Below are 16,780 nucleotides of genomic sequence, written 5' to 3'. Positions count from 1 at the left end.
CAAATAAAAGATGTTCATTTAACTATAATGACTACAGGAACACTGTTTTTTAGTATTTTTGCCTTATTTCGTTGTGTTTTTTAAACTTAATATATAGTCTGTCAAATTAGCGCAAATTCCTATAAAGTTATATTGGTTTTTGCTTTGATCTTTAACTAATATAGTGCTAGGTCCCTGTCATATTAGTAAAATTTCTAATTTCTGTTTAACTGGAGAAACATGCATTGTTGTTGTTGTTGTGTGTCTGTGTATCTCTCTATATATCTACTTTGGTTAGTCTATAAGGTGAAAATTGACCTGCTTCTGTATATGATGATGTGCCATACCATCTCTACTCCACTTTTTAAAATACTTGATCTGCTCACAAACATAGAGCTTAGTAAGAAAGAAGAGTCCAATAGATCTCAAGAGCAGGGGGTGCATGTGGAGTGGTTTTACTATTTCATTTCCATTTTTGGCACATGAGAGTAGAAATGGAAAGACAGAGCATGTTTGAGGGCTATCTTCCATGGGCATGCCAGGGGTATGCAGTGCAGATACACCCTTGGGAGCTTCAGTCTTATTGAAAGTCAAGGGACCATAGGCTTGTAAGTGCTTAAGTCATTTTTGAAAATAGGATGAAGGCCTTTTGAACATTTTATACTTCTTCCTAAATACATCTTGCTATTTTGTTACCTTGTTATCTGTAACATCTATAGGCCAACAGAAAACATGGCCCCATTGTGCTGCATATTAGAAGAGGAACATCCCACAGCCTGAAGAGCTTAGAGTCTAAGTAAGCAAAAGAACAAAGACAAGGGAAAAGACTTATATAAGACAATAATCAATGGATTGGCCTGCAAATATCACATTAGTTTCATAATTTGGATGAAAAGGGGGAGAGACGTTTTTGTAGGAGAGGATCAGTTCAACAGAAAGACAAAGGAAAAAGCAGAGATAGGCCCTGGAATGGAGAGTTCAAGGTGATAGAGAAAGGGAAGCATGTAAGTGAGGCTAAAACAGAGAGGCTGGGAGAAGAAGAGGGAGAGGAAGAGTAAAAGAAATAACCAGTCAGTATCAAGGAGAAAATATCTGGAATAAAAACTATAGAATGCAGCCTCATGACTTCAGTGGTGTCTTGCAGCTGTTTCTCCTTTAGTGGTGTGGAAGAAATCAAACTTTGCATTGTGGTTGAATCAGAACCGACAGAGCCAGCTTTTCTTTGTTTAGGACTATGCTGTGATCACAGGGACAATTTCATACAGCAAGGGGAATCACTCACTCATCTGTTTCAAAGGAATCCTTCCCCACTCTAAGTTTCCAAGCATTTTTATACTTAAGACAGATAAAGAGAAAAAAAAAATATGACCTTGAAGAAACTAAAACAAGTTTACTTAATTGGACCTCTGTGCACAGAGTAATAAGACATGCAGGATTTTTTTTTTTTAAATCTCAAAACATATAACTGAAATAAGCAGTATCAGCACTTCTGGTCTCTGTCTGTTTTTCTAGTCAGGGAGGCCAGAAGCCTGACTAAATTCACTCCTACATTCCCTATTTTTTTTTTCAACAAGTTAGATATTTATAGCCATTAGCCTTTCAACTTCTAGTTTTTCTTTCTCTTTACTTTCTGCTATTTCAACATACAAATATATACTTCGTTTCTGGTTGATAGGCTAGTCCTCATTTGCCTGGCAGCAGAGTTTAAGCAACATTGAATTATCATAAACACTAAGCATACTCCAATAAAAACAACAAACAATATCAACAAACTATGAATGACAGCAGAGCCTAAGGAACTGAAAATAGAGCTAAACCAAGAATTCAAATTCCAACTATTTGACTCATGCAATTTAGCTGCTTCTTTTCAAATATGTTTACTTAAATCCTGGATTTCTTCTGAATTATCGGGAATATAAGTACAACAGTCTTTACCTATTAAAGCACAGAGTCCTCCTTTGCTGGCTAGTATATAATCTAACGCAAGTCGGTTTTGCAATGTCAGTTGCCTTATTTCTTTCATTTCTGTATTTATTTTATCTAAACTATCAGCAGCAGCATTAGCCGTCTTTTCTAGAGATGCTGCAACTTTCTTTATCTCAGACATAGCTAAGCCTGCGCCATAGCTGGGGAACATTATACCCCAAAACCTTTGATTTTCTGTAATTTCATGAACATTGCGAATTCTTCCCTTAGGTAAGAAAGATTTAATAGTAAAGGCAGGATATGCTGCGGAGACGTAGCACGTTCCTCTCCAACTGGAGGGAAGATTTTTTTATAGGCCTTATCTCCACACACAAAATAGTGACCAGCTAGTGCAGTACATCCACCTGTATTACAGCACGGGGACATCATCCATTGTGAACAATAGCCTGAAAATTGACCTGCAGGGGAATAGTTAGATATCCAGGAACCATTAGAAAACCAAGCACCATTTATCTTAAATTCTACCTTGCACTTACTGACTCCTACTACAACACGAGATCCATTATGAGGTCCAACAGAACTTTCCAGGGGTGGCATAAGCTAATTGTACATAGTCAGACCAATTGCAACTTACATTCTGCCAAGTTTCGTTTCCATGAAAATCTGAATAGTAAGAGGCTAACATCTGAGTTGCATTCAAGGGTACTGGTATCATGGGTATTCCTCCAGTAGAATAGATAGGAACATGACTACATATCCAACAATGAGAGACATTTAAATCTATCCCAATTTGATTAACTAAAGATAAGAACTAAAGACAAGAACAAATTTTCATGAAATGATCTTCTTTGTCAGTGCGGAAGTGTAGTTTGGTTTACAGAGTTTATTATAACTGACGAGTCAAGTTCATATAAGATGGCCCAAAAGGAAATACTGAGAATTACCCAAATCATGACTAACCAACTCCACCTCGGGAACCAGGAACTAGGTAGAGGCCTTTTTCCTGTCCCAAAGGGCATATTGGTGTTGTTGGGGCACATCCTCTTTGCTCTGTAGTGGCAAATCCTCTTCGCCAGTAAGTGCTTGGCTCACTACTGGTATTGAACTCTCCTGCTAGCAGGTGCTAGGCTCACTACCAGTCTGTGGAGGCTGATTACAAGATTGATATGGAGGAGACTCTGGGTCTAACGGGGCTGATGTTTTCTTACTGTGTGAAGCATGGATCCATGTCTGGAGTCCTTCACACTTTACTGAAGTTTTGGATGGTCAGGAGTACCTGGAATGGGCCTTTCCAGCGAGGTTCCAGTGATGACTTTCATTGATGGACTTTTACATGGACCCAATCTCTAGGCAGGATAGAATGGCATGGCTCATCTGGTTCTTTGGGGAGAGCTGCTTGTACCTGTGAATGAAAAGCTTTAACACACTTCATTAGTGCCTTACAATAGTCTAGAATAGTATCATCAAGTGAATGTATATCGCAAAAGTGGGAGGCAACAGGTGGCGAGGCGGGGAGCCTCATGGGACTTCCCATTAGAATTTCATGTGGGCTAAGCCCAGTTTTTCGGTTGGCAGTAGATCTCATACTCATAAGGGCTATGGGAAGTGCATCTGGACATTTTAGGTGAGTTTCGGCATAAATTTTGACCAGTTTATTTTTCAGAATGCTATTTTGGCGTTCTACTTGGCCCGAGGCCTGTGGATGGTATGGGCAATGAAAGTTCTGTTGGATCTGCAGGACTTTACAGATTTCTTTCATTATATGTCCAGTAAAATGAGTTCCTCTATCTGAGTTTAGGGATAAAGGAATACCAAACCTTGGAATAAAGTCTCTGAGCAACTTTTTGCTTACAGTGATGGTGTCAGCTTTTGCACATGGGTAGGCTTCTAGCCATCCAGAAAACATACATACAATAACAAGAACATATTCATAAGAAAAATATTTCTGCATTGGAATAAAATCTAATTGTAAATTTACAAACGGTCCCCAAGGTGGGGGATGTGCTGCCTTCCTTGTTTTTACAGGATTTCCCACATCACGGGCTTGGCAAATAGGACAGGTGTGGCAGTACTGTTGAGGCACAGATGGAAAAGTTGGAGCAAACCAATCAAGCTTAACAGCTTCTATCATCCCCGCTTTGCTCACGTGTGCCATGCCATGGTGTATGTGAGCAAGATGAGGAAGAAGGACCATTTGGGCCACCAGGCAGCCGTCCGGGGAGCGCCACAAATGGTCAGGGTGTAACAAACACCCAGCCAGTCTCTATGTATGTTTCTCTGGTTCTGGAGCCTGATCTTGGAGGAGGGCAACGTCGTGAAGACTTGCCAATGAAGACTGGTCAGTTGGAATAGACAAAAACACAGGCATAGCCTGAGGAGTGGAAATAGCTGCAGCTTTGGCACTGGAATCTGCCAGAGCATTCCCACATGTAACATCATCATAAGGTTTCCAGTGAGCTTGGCATTTAATAATAGCAACAGCAGAAGGTAATTGTAAAGCATTCAACAAGGCATTTATGTATGGACAATTACTAATCTTGGTACCTCTTGAAGTGAGGAAACCTCTTTGTTTCTAAAGTTGACCATAATCGTGTACAATACCAAAAGCATAGTGAGAATCAGTATAAATATTAACAGAGGCACCAGAGGCGAGGGTGCAAGCCCTAGTGAGGACCACAAGCTCAGCAACTCGAGCTGAATACACATTAGGTAAGTGATGGCTTTCTATAACATCATATTGGGAACATACTGCATATCTTGCAACAAGGGAACCTTTTGAGTTTCTTTGACACAATCTAACAACATTGAATACTGATCTGTCCTTTAGATCAGTGTGGGGCATTGATAGGTGAGCAGTAACAAAAATGCAATCATGGGATTCACCATCTGAAGGGGTAGATAACAGGGAAGCAGGGTTTAAAATGGGGCACCTAGTTAGGGTGACATTTCCAGCAGAGAGAAGCAAAATTTCATACTTAGTTAATTTAGCATTTGAAAGGTGTTGGGTTTTTGTTTTTAGTAAAAGGGCTGCTACAGCATGTGGGACAGCAACAGTAAAGGGAGAACCTAATACAAGGGTGGAGGAAAGTTCAACAGTGACGGCGGCTGCAGCTACAGCACGGAGACATGGGGGAAATCCGGCTGCAACTGGGTCAAGAGCAGAGCTATAATAAGCAATGGGATGGTGCTTGTCTCCATGTGTCTGAGTAAGTACTGCAAGTGCAAATCCGTCCTTTTCATGACAAAAAAGAATAAAAGGTTTAGTATAATCGGGAAGGCCTAAGGCAGGAGCTTGTGACAGAGCTTGTTTAATAGAGGCAAAAGCGGCTTCAATCTCTGAAGTCCAGGGTAAAGGCTCAGGGCTATTAACAAGAGTCAGATTTTGCAACGGCTTGACTATGGAGGCATAGCCAAGTATCCACTGATGGCAGTAGCCAGCCATGCCAAGGAAGGTATGCATTTGGGACACAGTAGTTGGTCTAGGGATTTTAAGAATAGCTTCTATTCTGGAAGAGGAAAGCAGTTGTTCTCCAGCAGAAATATCATGACCTAAATAGTGGACACGAGGAAGACAAAGCTGTAGCTTTTCTTTAGATGCTTGTCACGGAGCAGGCCCTAGGAGCGCCCGTGATCTCCCTAGCGCCCCCTACCATGCCAAGTTAACTGTTTGGCACCCTCAGTCTCGCCCGCCACGTTTTGGTGTTATATATCTTTTAAGGGAGGCTGCCTTACTGTTCCCTATGACACGGTGCTCTGTATGTCCTGGCCCCTATCCTATGAGGGGTGACCCGGTGCGCCCCAGCCTTATGGGCTACGTATGCCTCCAACCTCCCCTTTAGCACGCCCCAAGCCTCGCAGATGTACCAGACGTTGACTGGTCAGTTTACTCGCTGCGCCCTGACTGGCGCTCTTGGGCTTGCCACGCAACTGGCGTCTCCCGCAGGCGCTCTGGCCTTGTCACTCAACCGGCGTCCTGGCTAACGCCCCTGGGCTTCTCACGCAACCAGTGCCCTTACTGGCGCTCGCGAGCTTGTCACGCAACTCGCGCCCTCTTACCGGTTCCCTTGTATTCGCTAGCCCACCCAGGCCGGCTCACTATGCTTGCTCCTTTAAGTTCCTCGCTAAGCTCGCCCCTCTGAGCTTGCCTATACACTCGCCCTGCTGGGGCTTCTCAATGAGTTTGCCCCTGCTGGGGCTTCTCAATGAGTTTGCCCCTGCTGGGGCTTCTCCCAGATAGGTAGTTCCCCACTAGGGTCTGTCTTACCACGGTCACCGTTCCCCACCCCCCTTGGGTTTGTCTCCCTGCTCCCCGCATTTTTGCCCCGACTGGGCTTCTCCACGGTCAGCGCGCTTCCCCATGGGATGCTACCCTGCTGGGCTTTCGTCACCCACCTCCCACTGTAAGTTCCCCCGCCTTGTGGTCTCGTGCCCCCTCTGGGGCCTGTCCCGCACTTCTCGCGCTACTCGCCCTCTCTGGGGCCTTGTAAAATACCGGCCCGCAGGGCCGGGGTCACCAGGAACCCCCACACTCTTGGGTAGCTCCCCTGAAATTATCCCGCTAGCCACCCCCACTGGGCTTGGGGTCAGGACACCCCAAAACACAGCGCTCTCTACCATGCTAATTATCCCAATAGCCACCCCCACTGGGGTTGGGGTCAGGCCACCCCGAAACACAGCACTCTTTACCGCGCTGGGAGCACCCCCACCTTACTGGGGAGCTCCTAATGAGGCCTCCTCCTTCCCCTACAACCTCACCCAGTCCTCCAGTGTAATGATAACAAACTAGCAACATAAAGCCCTGAGCCAACCGGCTAACCCAAAAGAAGCCGCCCGGCTATAACTTAAACTGTGCACCACCTAGGCGCTCCCTCACCTCTCTGCCAGGGTTCTCTTCACCCCCTCTCATCATTATATGGACACTGGAGCGCTCTGGCTGCTCTGCTTAACTCTGGTCAGCTCGGGTCTGCTCTGCGACAGCAGAGCTCCTGCTTCATGGGCTGCCAGAGGGGAACTACCTCAGGCCTCAGCCTTGTGTGTATATATAGGCTAGGCCCTGCCCCCTGGTGGTCAGCTGACCCATTCAGTTGCTTAGGCAACCCCCGGCTGTGCTGCCCTATTGATTGGCAGCTAAGCCCGCATCGCCATCACTAGTAGCGAGCACCCTAGTGCTCCGCTACACTCCTTCCCCCTTAAGTTCTTAACCTTTATTAGGAGCAGGGCACACAAGTGCCCAGCGACAATGCTTTGTGGCCTTTTAGGGCAAGAGAGGTGAGGAGAGTTAAAGAATCAGTTTTACAGGCTTCAAGGGAGGTAGATGCCAAGAGCAAATCATCAAAATATTGCACAAGCACTGAATTTTCTTTAAATATTATGTCATCTAAATCTTTCTTAAGAATTTGAGAAAAAAGAGAAGGGGATTCAGTATAGCCCTGGGGAAATCGCGTCCAGGTATACTGAAGTCCTTGATCAGTAAATGCAAAGAGAAACTGGCTATCAGGGTGTATAGAAATAGAGAAAAATGCAGAACACAAGTCAACAACAGTAAAATAACAATCATTAGGAGGTATACAGGCCAAGATAGTAGCTGGATTTGGTACAACAGGAAAAGTAGGTAACACTGCAGAATTTACCACACGAAGGTCTTGTACAAAGCGATAGATAGTCTTTCCAGTTTTTTTTTTTTTACAGGAAGAATAGGCGTATTACATGGGCTCTTAGGACAATACCTTGCTTTAAAAGGGCAGTTATAACAGGGCGTATCCCTTCTTCAGCTTCTGGACATAAAGGATATTGAGCAACTTTGGGTAAAGGTTTAGCTGGGTTTAATCTAATTTTTACAGGCTGGTCAGTATGGATTTGTTCTACTTCATTAGCATGCTGGGACCAGAGAAATAGAGGGACAGCTTTTATGATTTCTTCTTGCAACACAGAAAGACCAGGGAACTCAGGCTCAAGAGGTGAACTAGCTAAAATGGCAAGTACTGCTATCTCATTATCACAGAGGACATCTAAATAAACACCATTAGAAGAGCGACAGATAGTACAGCCAAGTTTACAAAGCAAATCTCTTCCTAATAAATTAACAGGAGAACAAGGACTAAGGAGAAAGGCATGTTGATCAGAAACAGGACCAAGAGAATTTCATAGATTTCATAGACATTAGGGCTGGAAGGGACCTCGGGAGATCATCGAGTCCAGCCCCCTGCCCAAAGGGCAGGAAGTCAGCTGGGGTCATAGGATCCCAGCAAGATAAGCATCCAATTTACTCTTGAAGGTGTTCAATGTAGGTGCTTGAACCACCTCCGCTGGCAGACTGTTCCAGACCTTGGGGGCTCGGACAGTAAAGAAATTCTTCCTTATGTCCAGCCTGAAACGGTCTTGCAGGAGTTTGTGACCGTTCGACCTCGTCATCCCTTGGGGGGCTCTGGTGAACAGACGTTCCCCCAGATCCTGGTGGTCACCCCTGATAAACTTATAGGTGGCCATCAGATCACCCCTGAGCCTACACTTTTCCAGGCTAAAGAGTCCCATGGCTCTCAGCCTGCCATCGTAAGATCTGTTTTCCTGACCTCTGATCATGCGCGTGGCTCTCCTCTGGACTCTCTCAAGCTTCTCCACATCCTTTTTGAATTGTGGAGACCAAAACTGGACGCAGTACTCCAGCTGCGGCCTCACCAAGGCCGAGTACAAGGGGAGAATGACGTCCCGGGATTTGCTCGAGAAGCATCTATGGATGCACGCCAGCATTTTGGTCGCTTTACTAGCCGCAGCATCGCATTGCAGGCTCATGTTCATCTTGTGGTCAATGATGACCCCCAAGTCTTTTTCTTCTGTAGTGCTAACCAACGTAGCACTGCCAAGCCTATAAGGGTGCTGCAGGTTTTTCCTCCCAAGGTGGAGAACCTTGCATTTTTCGGTGTTAAACACCATGAGGTTCTCGTCTGCCCATTTGCTGAGCTTGTCCAGGTCAGCCTGGATCACCCGCCTATCTTCTGGCATGGATGCTTTGCCCCAAAGTTTGGTGTCATCGGCGAACTTGGCCAGTCCACTCCTGACTCCAATGTCCACATCGTTAATGAAGATGTTGAACAGTATGGGTCCTAGGACAGAGCCTTGAGGGACCCCACTGGTCACAGGGCACCATGATGCCATCAACAATCACAACCCTCTGGGTCCGACCACGAAGCCAATTTCCCAGCCACCGGATCGTGGTGGAGCCAAGGCCACAACTGGCCAGTTTGGCCAAGAGGTGATCATGGGATACCAGATCAAAAGCTTTTTTAAAGTCAAGATATATGACATCAATCTCTTCTCCCTTGTCCAGGTGATAGGTCACCTGGTCATAGAAGGAAATGAGATTGGTCAAACAAGACCTACCCGCAACAAACCCGTGCTGGCTGTCCCTTAGAATGTTAGCCTGGGCCAGTCCCTCAAGGATGGCCTCCTTAATAAACTTTTCTAAGATCTTCCCCAGGATAGAAGTCAGGCTAATGGGCCTGTAGTTAGCCGGATCCACTCTCCTCCCTTTCTTGAAGATTGGCACCACATTGGCCTTCTTCCAGTCTTCTGGCACTACATCAGAGTGCCAGGAGTTTTCAAAGATCCGTGCCAGGGGCTGGGCTATGACGCTCGCCAGCTCCTTGAGTACCCTGGGGTGCAGGTTGTCAGGGCCAGCTGACTTGAAGGTATCCAGCTTCTCAAGGTGTTCCTTCACGAGGTCAGCATTGATGGAGGGTAGGGGATTCCCCTCACCCAGATTTCCCTGTCCCATAGCAGGCATGGGCATCCCGTGTGACTGATGAAAGACTGACGCAAAGTACCTATTTAATAGGTTGGCTTTTTCCTGGGCGTCAGTTGTCAGTTGCCCCATCTGGTTTAGCAGGGGTCCAACATTGCCCTTGCTTTTCCTCTGGCTCCCCACATATCTGAAAAAGGACTTTTTGTTGTCCTTGATGCCTGAAGCTAGTTGGAGTTCAGTTGCCGCCTTGGCTTTCCTGGTTTGGTCCCTGCAGGACCGGACCAGCGTGGAGTAATCCTCCTTGGAGGTGAATCCCATCCTCCATCCTTTGTAGGCTTTCCTTTTTAGCCACAGTAGGTCCACTAGGTCTCTGGAGAGCCAGGGGGGCTGCTGTGCCTTCTTGCTGCCTTTCCTCTGTGTTGGAATAGATTTAGCTTGTGCACTGAGGATCGCTTCCTTGAGAAGCAACCACTCTTCTTGAACTCCCATCTCCCTGGGGTCATGGTCCCTGAGGGCCTGACCGACTAGCCTCTTGAGCTTGTCAAAGTCAGCTTTTCTGAAGTCAAGGACTTCTGTGTTGCTGACTGACTTGCCAGCTTTACAGCGGATGGTGAAGGTGATCAGCTCGTGGTCGCTGTCACCCAACTTCCCATCAATCACTAGGTCACCGATGAGTGAGAGGAGGTGGTGGCGGGTTAAACGTCACCCCGGCTGGCCGGGCCGGTGAGGACATTGAGCCTTCCAGTGTCCTGGTTGGCCACAATAATGACTGAAATCCTCCTCGTCCCATCCCACGACCATGTCCCCTGCCTCTGAACTGTCCTTGATGGAAACCTCGGCTTCTGCCCCTGCGTAAAGTCTATAATTGTAATGACATTAGCTTAGTTTCTGTGGATTCCTTTTTCTTTTCCTGGCAGGTTGTACAATGATTTGCAATGGTGACTAGTTCTGCAAGTGGCTTAGTCTGCAACCTACAGCAATTGTGCACAACTGTTCCTGGACTTTGAAAGAAGTCTGTGGACAAAAGCAGAAGCAACTGCTTCTGGGACAGTTTCAGCTGCATTTTCAATACCAGAATGTCTTTCAAATACTAGTTTCAAGCGCTTCATGTAGTCTGCTGGGGATTCTCCTTTATTTTGTTTACAGTTATGTGTTTTGGCCCAGTCAGTTTTCCCGGGGCAAATTTTAAGCACAGCCTCAAGGAGGCATCTTCAGGCATCTGCTAAGTGATCTTCTATTCCGGAGTCTTGAGTAGGCCAAGTAGCCTGTGCGATGAGGCGGTTGCGAACCTCAGAGGGAAGAACACTTCTCATTAATTGGTTCAAATCCGCCCATGTTGGATTATAACAATGGATTACAGTGTCTAATTCATCTCTAAATTTTTGGGGTTCCTCTCTGATTTTGGGAAAAGGTTTAGGAGATCTCCTGGGGTCCAGGGGACAGAGACTGTGATTGTAGTTTCCCTATTTGGACTTTGCCCTGGAAGTTGGCCTAAAGGCATGAACTGAGACTTTTTATATTTTAAAGAAGAGGCTGGACCATACTGGGTACCAGACCTTAAACAAGAGGAGGGGGTTGAGATTTCAGGAGACAGATGCCATGCCTCCGGTGGATGTGGGCATGCCCTGGGGGCAGGTGATAGTTGTTGAGTGACAGTTTCCTGGTGAGGTGAGTTAATCCTGCTGGAAGAGCCTATTTTTTACTTTGGACTTCTTCAGGTTCAGATTGTGCCTGGAACTGATATGGGGGTGGCACATTAAGAAAATCAATTAAATCTTCTGCAGATCATTCTCAGTTATTTGTGGATAAAGTTGTTTTGGTGCTGATGGTACTCTTGATGTGGGGGGTGGCCCTTTTGATGCACTTTTCTGTTTTAATTCCTTTATCTGAGATTTCAGTTTCTCTTGGGAATCCTTAAGACTCTGAACTTGAGATTCTTGACATCTTTTGAAAGCTTCTTCATACCAATCAAAAAATGTGTCCCACTGAGTCTGTGGTATATTACTACCTCTTAACTCAAGGTCTCTGCAGAGATGAACAATTTTACTTAAATCAAATGTTCCCTCCAGGGGAAACTGCCAGCTAAAATCATCTCTGGTATACCAATTCCATTTGTCTAGAAACTTACAACTTTTATGGCCATAGTGTGTGTACATGTACAATGCTGGAGTCCCTTTTGGCAGACCGGTATGTCTTTAGACTCTCTGCTCCCCATATCTTTAAACTCAATTCACACAGGTGTTTCATACAGGAATGGCTTATTCACGGTGTCCGGTCAGGTTGTGAGATTTGCTAGTGGCACAGAGATGCTGTGGCTAATGTCCACAGCAATAATGGCACACAATGCAGTTACTCACGGTTAGACACAGTTCATTTATGAGGGTGGGGAAAGGGTAAACCTGTCCACCGGGTCACGAGGTTCCAGTTGGGCGCCCCTGCATTCAAAACTGCCCTTCCAGACAGCCTGGGGTGGCTGAACCCAACCTTAGTCTCAGACCTGGTCAGTGGCTCATATTTCTCAATTCATACTCTCAATTCATACAGGGGAATGTCTGCGTTGAGGCACGAGGTTCAAGAGCATTTCTTTAGTCTCAGCCTTGGTCAACGCTTATCGTGGAAAACACTCACACTCTAAGAGTTTCCACTTTGCACCCTTGCTTTTGAAGAGCACACAGAACAAATCTGTTGTCTTTGGGGCAGCTGCACAAGTTTTCCACTCCTGGCCTCAGAGAGACCTCATAGTTCTTTACAGAACTTAACTCAATTCACATGGGGAAATACTTTCATTGACAAGAGCAACAGACTCTTTAACCTTAACTCTTTCTACTCACAGTTACTACTTACACAGTGGGTCTGACAGTTTTGGCAGAGAAAAATTCGGATAGGGGGAGCCTCAAGCAGTGAATCAGGAAGATACAGAGACAGCCTCTCACTGAAAAGCCCCAGTAGGGATTTCAAAAGGTCTCTTACCTTGGTTTGGCACCAGGGCTTCAGTGAAGAGATGTCTGTGTCCCAACTGATCATTCCGGGTGTCTCTATCCGAGTCACGGCACCAAATTGTGGAAGAAATCAAACTTTGCGTTGTGGTTGAATCAAAACTGACAGAGCCAGCTTTTCTTTATTTAGGGCTATACTGTGATCACAGGGAGGATTTCATACAGCACGGGGAATCACCCATTTCTTTGTTTCAAAGGAATCCTTCCCCTCTCTAACTTTTCAAGCATTTTTATACTTAAGACAGATAAAGAGAAAAAAAGTACGACCTTGAAGAAACTAAAACAAGTTTACTTAATTGGACCTCTGTGCACAGAGTAATAAGACATGCAGGATTTTTTTTTTTATCTCAAAACATATAACTGAAATAAGCAGTATCAGCACTTCTAGTCTTTGTCTGTTTTTCTAGTCAGGGAGGCCAGAAGCCCGACTAAATTCACTCCTACAGTGGCCAGCTGAACCTCTAGCAGGCCCTGTTCAGGCATTTCTCTCTTCCTCAGTCTTACATAGTTTCATGACTTGGGGGATAAGAGAGATAAGGGACTTTTAGGAAGGGATCAGCTGAATAGAAAGACAAAGGAAAGGGCAGAGGGGAGCCCTCAATGGAAGGAATTAAAGGAGATAGGAGACATCTGTTCCCCATCTTATAGTTTCATATGAAACTATGAAACTATAAGATGGAGAACAGATATCCTGTGAAAGGGAAGCCCTCCCTGCAAGAAAATAATGAAGCAATTCTCACTTTTGTACATCTATAACTGGGAGCACTGTCATAGCTAAAAATATGGTGCTAATTCCCTGTACTGTCATAGAATTTCTTTGGTTTGATATATGATCCAATGGTCATAGGAATAGGACCATGCCTTATGCTACAGGGGGAGGCGAAAATCTCCATAATCCTTTCCAATCTCATGATGGAAAAAAAATCCTTCCTAACCCCAAACCTGTTGTCAATTTGACCCTAAGTACATGAGCAAGTTTCACTGGCTGAGTATCTGGGCAGTTTCTGAATGCTGACAGGAACACTAGCACACCCCAACCAAACCTCCGCCTATATGAAGCAGTTCAGGAGTTCTGCCTCCATTCCTTTTCATGGAAGACCATTCCAAAATGTCATTCCTCCATTAGAAACCTTATTCTAATTTCCCTGTTTATATCTATACATGACCAACTTTTATATATTTGATTTTGTTCTTTAATTTAAATAGTTTTTCTCCCTCCTTGATATACACCCCATGAGCATATTTACAAAAAGTAGTAATATCTCTTCTCAAGTTTCATCGCAACCTCCAACACTGCCCCACAAGAATCTCCCCTAGTAGACTGGGGCAAGCCAAAGCAGATATTATTGACAGAGCTTAGTAGGCAAGAAGAGTCCAATAGAGTAGGAGTCCACTCCTACCCTTAGGGACAGGAAGCCTATTAATACCATTCTCCCAAGAAGTAGGACACAAAAAATATTCTATCACCAGAGAGGTAATAATATTAAATATCCAGATTTCTTTCTTTTCCTCTCTCAGACCTTCTTGGAGTCAGGGGTTACTCAAGGTTTTTTTCCACGTGCTACACTAAGCCATTCTTTCCTGTGGATAGATAACCTCATTTACAGCCAATACACGCTGCCTTCCAGAGTATACAGTGCCCAAAAGGAAGATATTATTGCTGGCTGATCTTCTGATGGAAAGCTAAACTGAGTCCTCATGTTTCAGGACTCCAGACTGAATTCAAGGATGACATAAAAAATTGTCATTCCTGGTGTGATCGGTAAGCTATTGTTATCAACATATTATGGACATCTACGGGGCTTCTTGTTAGAGACCTGCCCCTTCTGGCCCCTGCTGTGATTTACTGTATTGGCTTAGCAGAGTATATAGTACCCACTCTAAATTTGACCTTCCATTTCCAATTTGTCACCAGACACTTATGGCGTGACTGATGTGTTCAAACTCACTCATATTGAAAGACTTTTTTTTAACAAAGTCTTTGTAAAAGTAAGCAGACATAAACTAATTCTACCAGGTCTGTTTTAGGTTACAAAAGGGCACGTACAATTTATATAAAAACATGTAAATAACAGCCCAGCTCTTATGTTAGCTTAGATCATATTGCATGCTGAAGATCTGCAATCCAGGATGCTGGTTTTGTAGTATTTGCCTTATGTTGCTGAAACACTCAGGTTTTACCTACATTGCATATGTTTTAAGGAATAGATAGGCTTCAAAACAAAAAGGATGAGAATAGTTTTAAGAGAGAGAGGTGCATCAATATTGCTGTTATCGCTTTTAATCACTGATAGATTTATGTTTTTTATTACTAGATAAACAAGCTCAAATGACATCATTAAGAGGAATCTTTTAATCTTTTTTTCCTAGTTCCCTCAACCTCTCAAGGACTAAAACTCAATATTTTTGTAGGATAAAAGGAAGAGACTTATGGGAAGTTTATCATAATACTACCAATAGTAGCACTATGAGAAAAGTCAATTTGGTGTTTTCATTATATATCCATTTTTCAGATTTAATATTTCAAATCTCAATGGGTTATGTCTTATTTTTCAAGATATCAGCTCAGGTCCAGTTCCACCTCATCTTGTTGAAATAAGGAGCTGAACTTTGGTAGTAATGTTTGGGTTCCTGATCTAAAAATGAAGAATATAGATCCCTTTGCCATGAGACTGTTCTCAATTGCAGATGCATGATATTCAAGTTGCAGGAAGTTCTAAAGCATTTTTAAGCTAATTGTTATATTGTAATTTGTAAAACAACAACAGGTGAGGATTTATCTGCCCTCAGGGGAATCTTGGATGGTGTAAAACTCAAGAATGCTGGTATAGAGAATGTGCCAAAAATGGGCAGACCCCTTTAGGGGCCACAGCTTGGGCATAGGCATAGCACTCCAACCTAACTTCAGCCAGCAGCACAGGTTGTATGGGACCATAATAGGTATTGCAGTTTTCAGAGTTGCTCTGAGTTAGGCTGGCAGTGGTTTTAACCCCTAGCCAACAAAGCACTTGGCAAATAGAAAGATAGCTTTGCTTCCCTTCCTTGTGAACTCAGAACCCTGTGAGTCTGTCTTCTGACAAATTAGTACTGTTAATAATACAGAAATAAGGAAAGAAGCCAAACTGAAGAAAAAAGCAGATGGGTGCCATACACAATCCACAAAGTAAAATTACAGAGGCCACAAATTCCTTCTTATCAGTTATATTGAACTATTGTTTTTAAAGAATGCAACATCAATATTAATTGTGCTGTCTTACTTGCATGCAACTTGTGGTTAAGAGCCCATTTAATTGTATCTAACCCATTGAATATCCATTTAATTAAAGATGAGAAATGCTGTGCTATGTTTCTGTCACATTGGAATCCAATGTAATTAAACTGGATTATAATTAGTTTTTCTTATTTGTTCTTTCTCCATAATGTTTCTGTCTGCCTATCTGCTAGCATAAGGCTTTCCATCTCTTGGAATGCAAATGTCCCAATGAGGGAACCCTCTTAAGAGCTACTCTTTTCTCACCTGCTCCAAAAGGTGAGCACAAAACTCCTGCCTAGGTGCTTAGGTACCTAAGAGGCAGTGCTGTAGGTGCCTTTAGCTAAAAATGACTTTGTTCAGCTGCTGTACTAACTCAGAATTGCTGTCATCTTGGCTCAGTGTTTAGGTGTCTAAATGCCACCTAAAGCTACTTCAGGTTCATAAATGAGGTGGTAATGCATCTACCTTTCCTCACAGTCCTGAACCGGCAAGTATGCTTAGATTACATCTAATACACACTAAGTTCAGCACCCATGATCAATTTAATTAAAAAACTGTGGTGATGGTGACAGACTTCTGCAAAATGGCTCACTAGTTAGACAGCCCTCTAAAGTGAGAAACCTGGATTTAGTTCCTCCAAACCTACATCTCTCACCCTGACCCTAGACAAGATGCAAGACTGGGGACCCCTTGTGTTGATGCCATACCACTATGCATTCACAAGCGTAAGAGTTACAGGGGCAGGACAGAAACAAGCAAAAGGGAACATGACACTGTAGCCTAGTGCTTAAGGGAGTCCCCTCAAAGAGACTGGATTCTTGTCCTCACAATTAGGCAGAATTTTTGTGAATTGCTTACGTGGACTTAGGTGGACTCTAGGAATCTTGT

At 44.1% G+C, this 16,780-nt stretch overlaps 1 protein-coding gene across 1 annotated transcript in view; it reads left to right on the top strand.

The window, feature by feature from the left end:
* The window catches only part of LAMA4 (laminin subunit alpha 4), a 183,786-nt gene that overhangs the window by 116,646 nt on the left and 50,360 nt on the right, over positions 1 to 16,780 (top strand). The window lies entirely within an intron of this gene.

This window comes from Crocodylus siamensis, chromosome 1 (assembly GCF_052110815.1).
Source record: "Crocodylus siamensis isolate JL-2025a chromosome 1, ASM5211081v1, whole genome shotgun sequence".
Classification (NCBI taxonomy): domain Eukaryota; kingdom Metazoa; phylum Chordata; order Crocodylia; family Crocodylidae; genus Crocodylus; species Crocodylus siamensis.
This window is presented reverse-complemented; position numbering and strand designations above follow the sequence as displayed.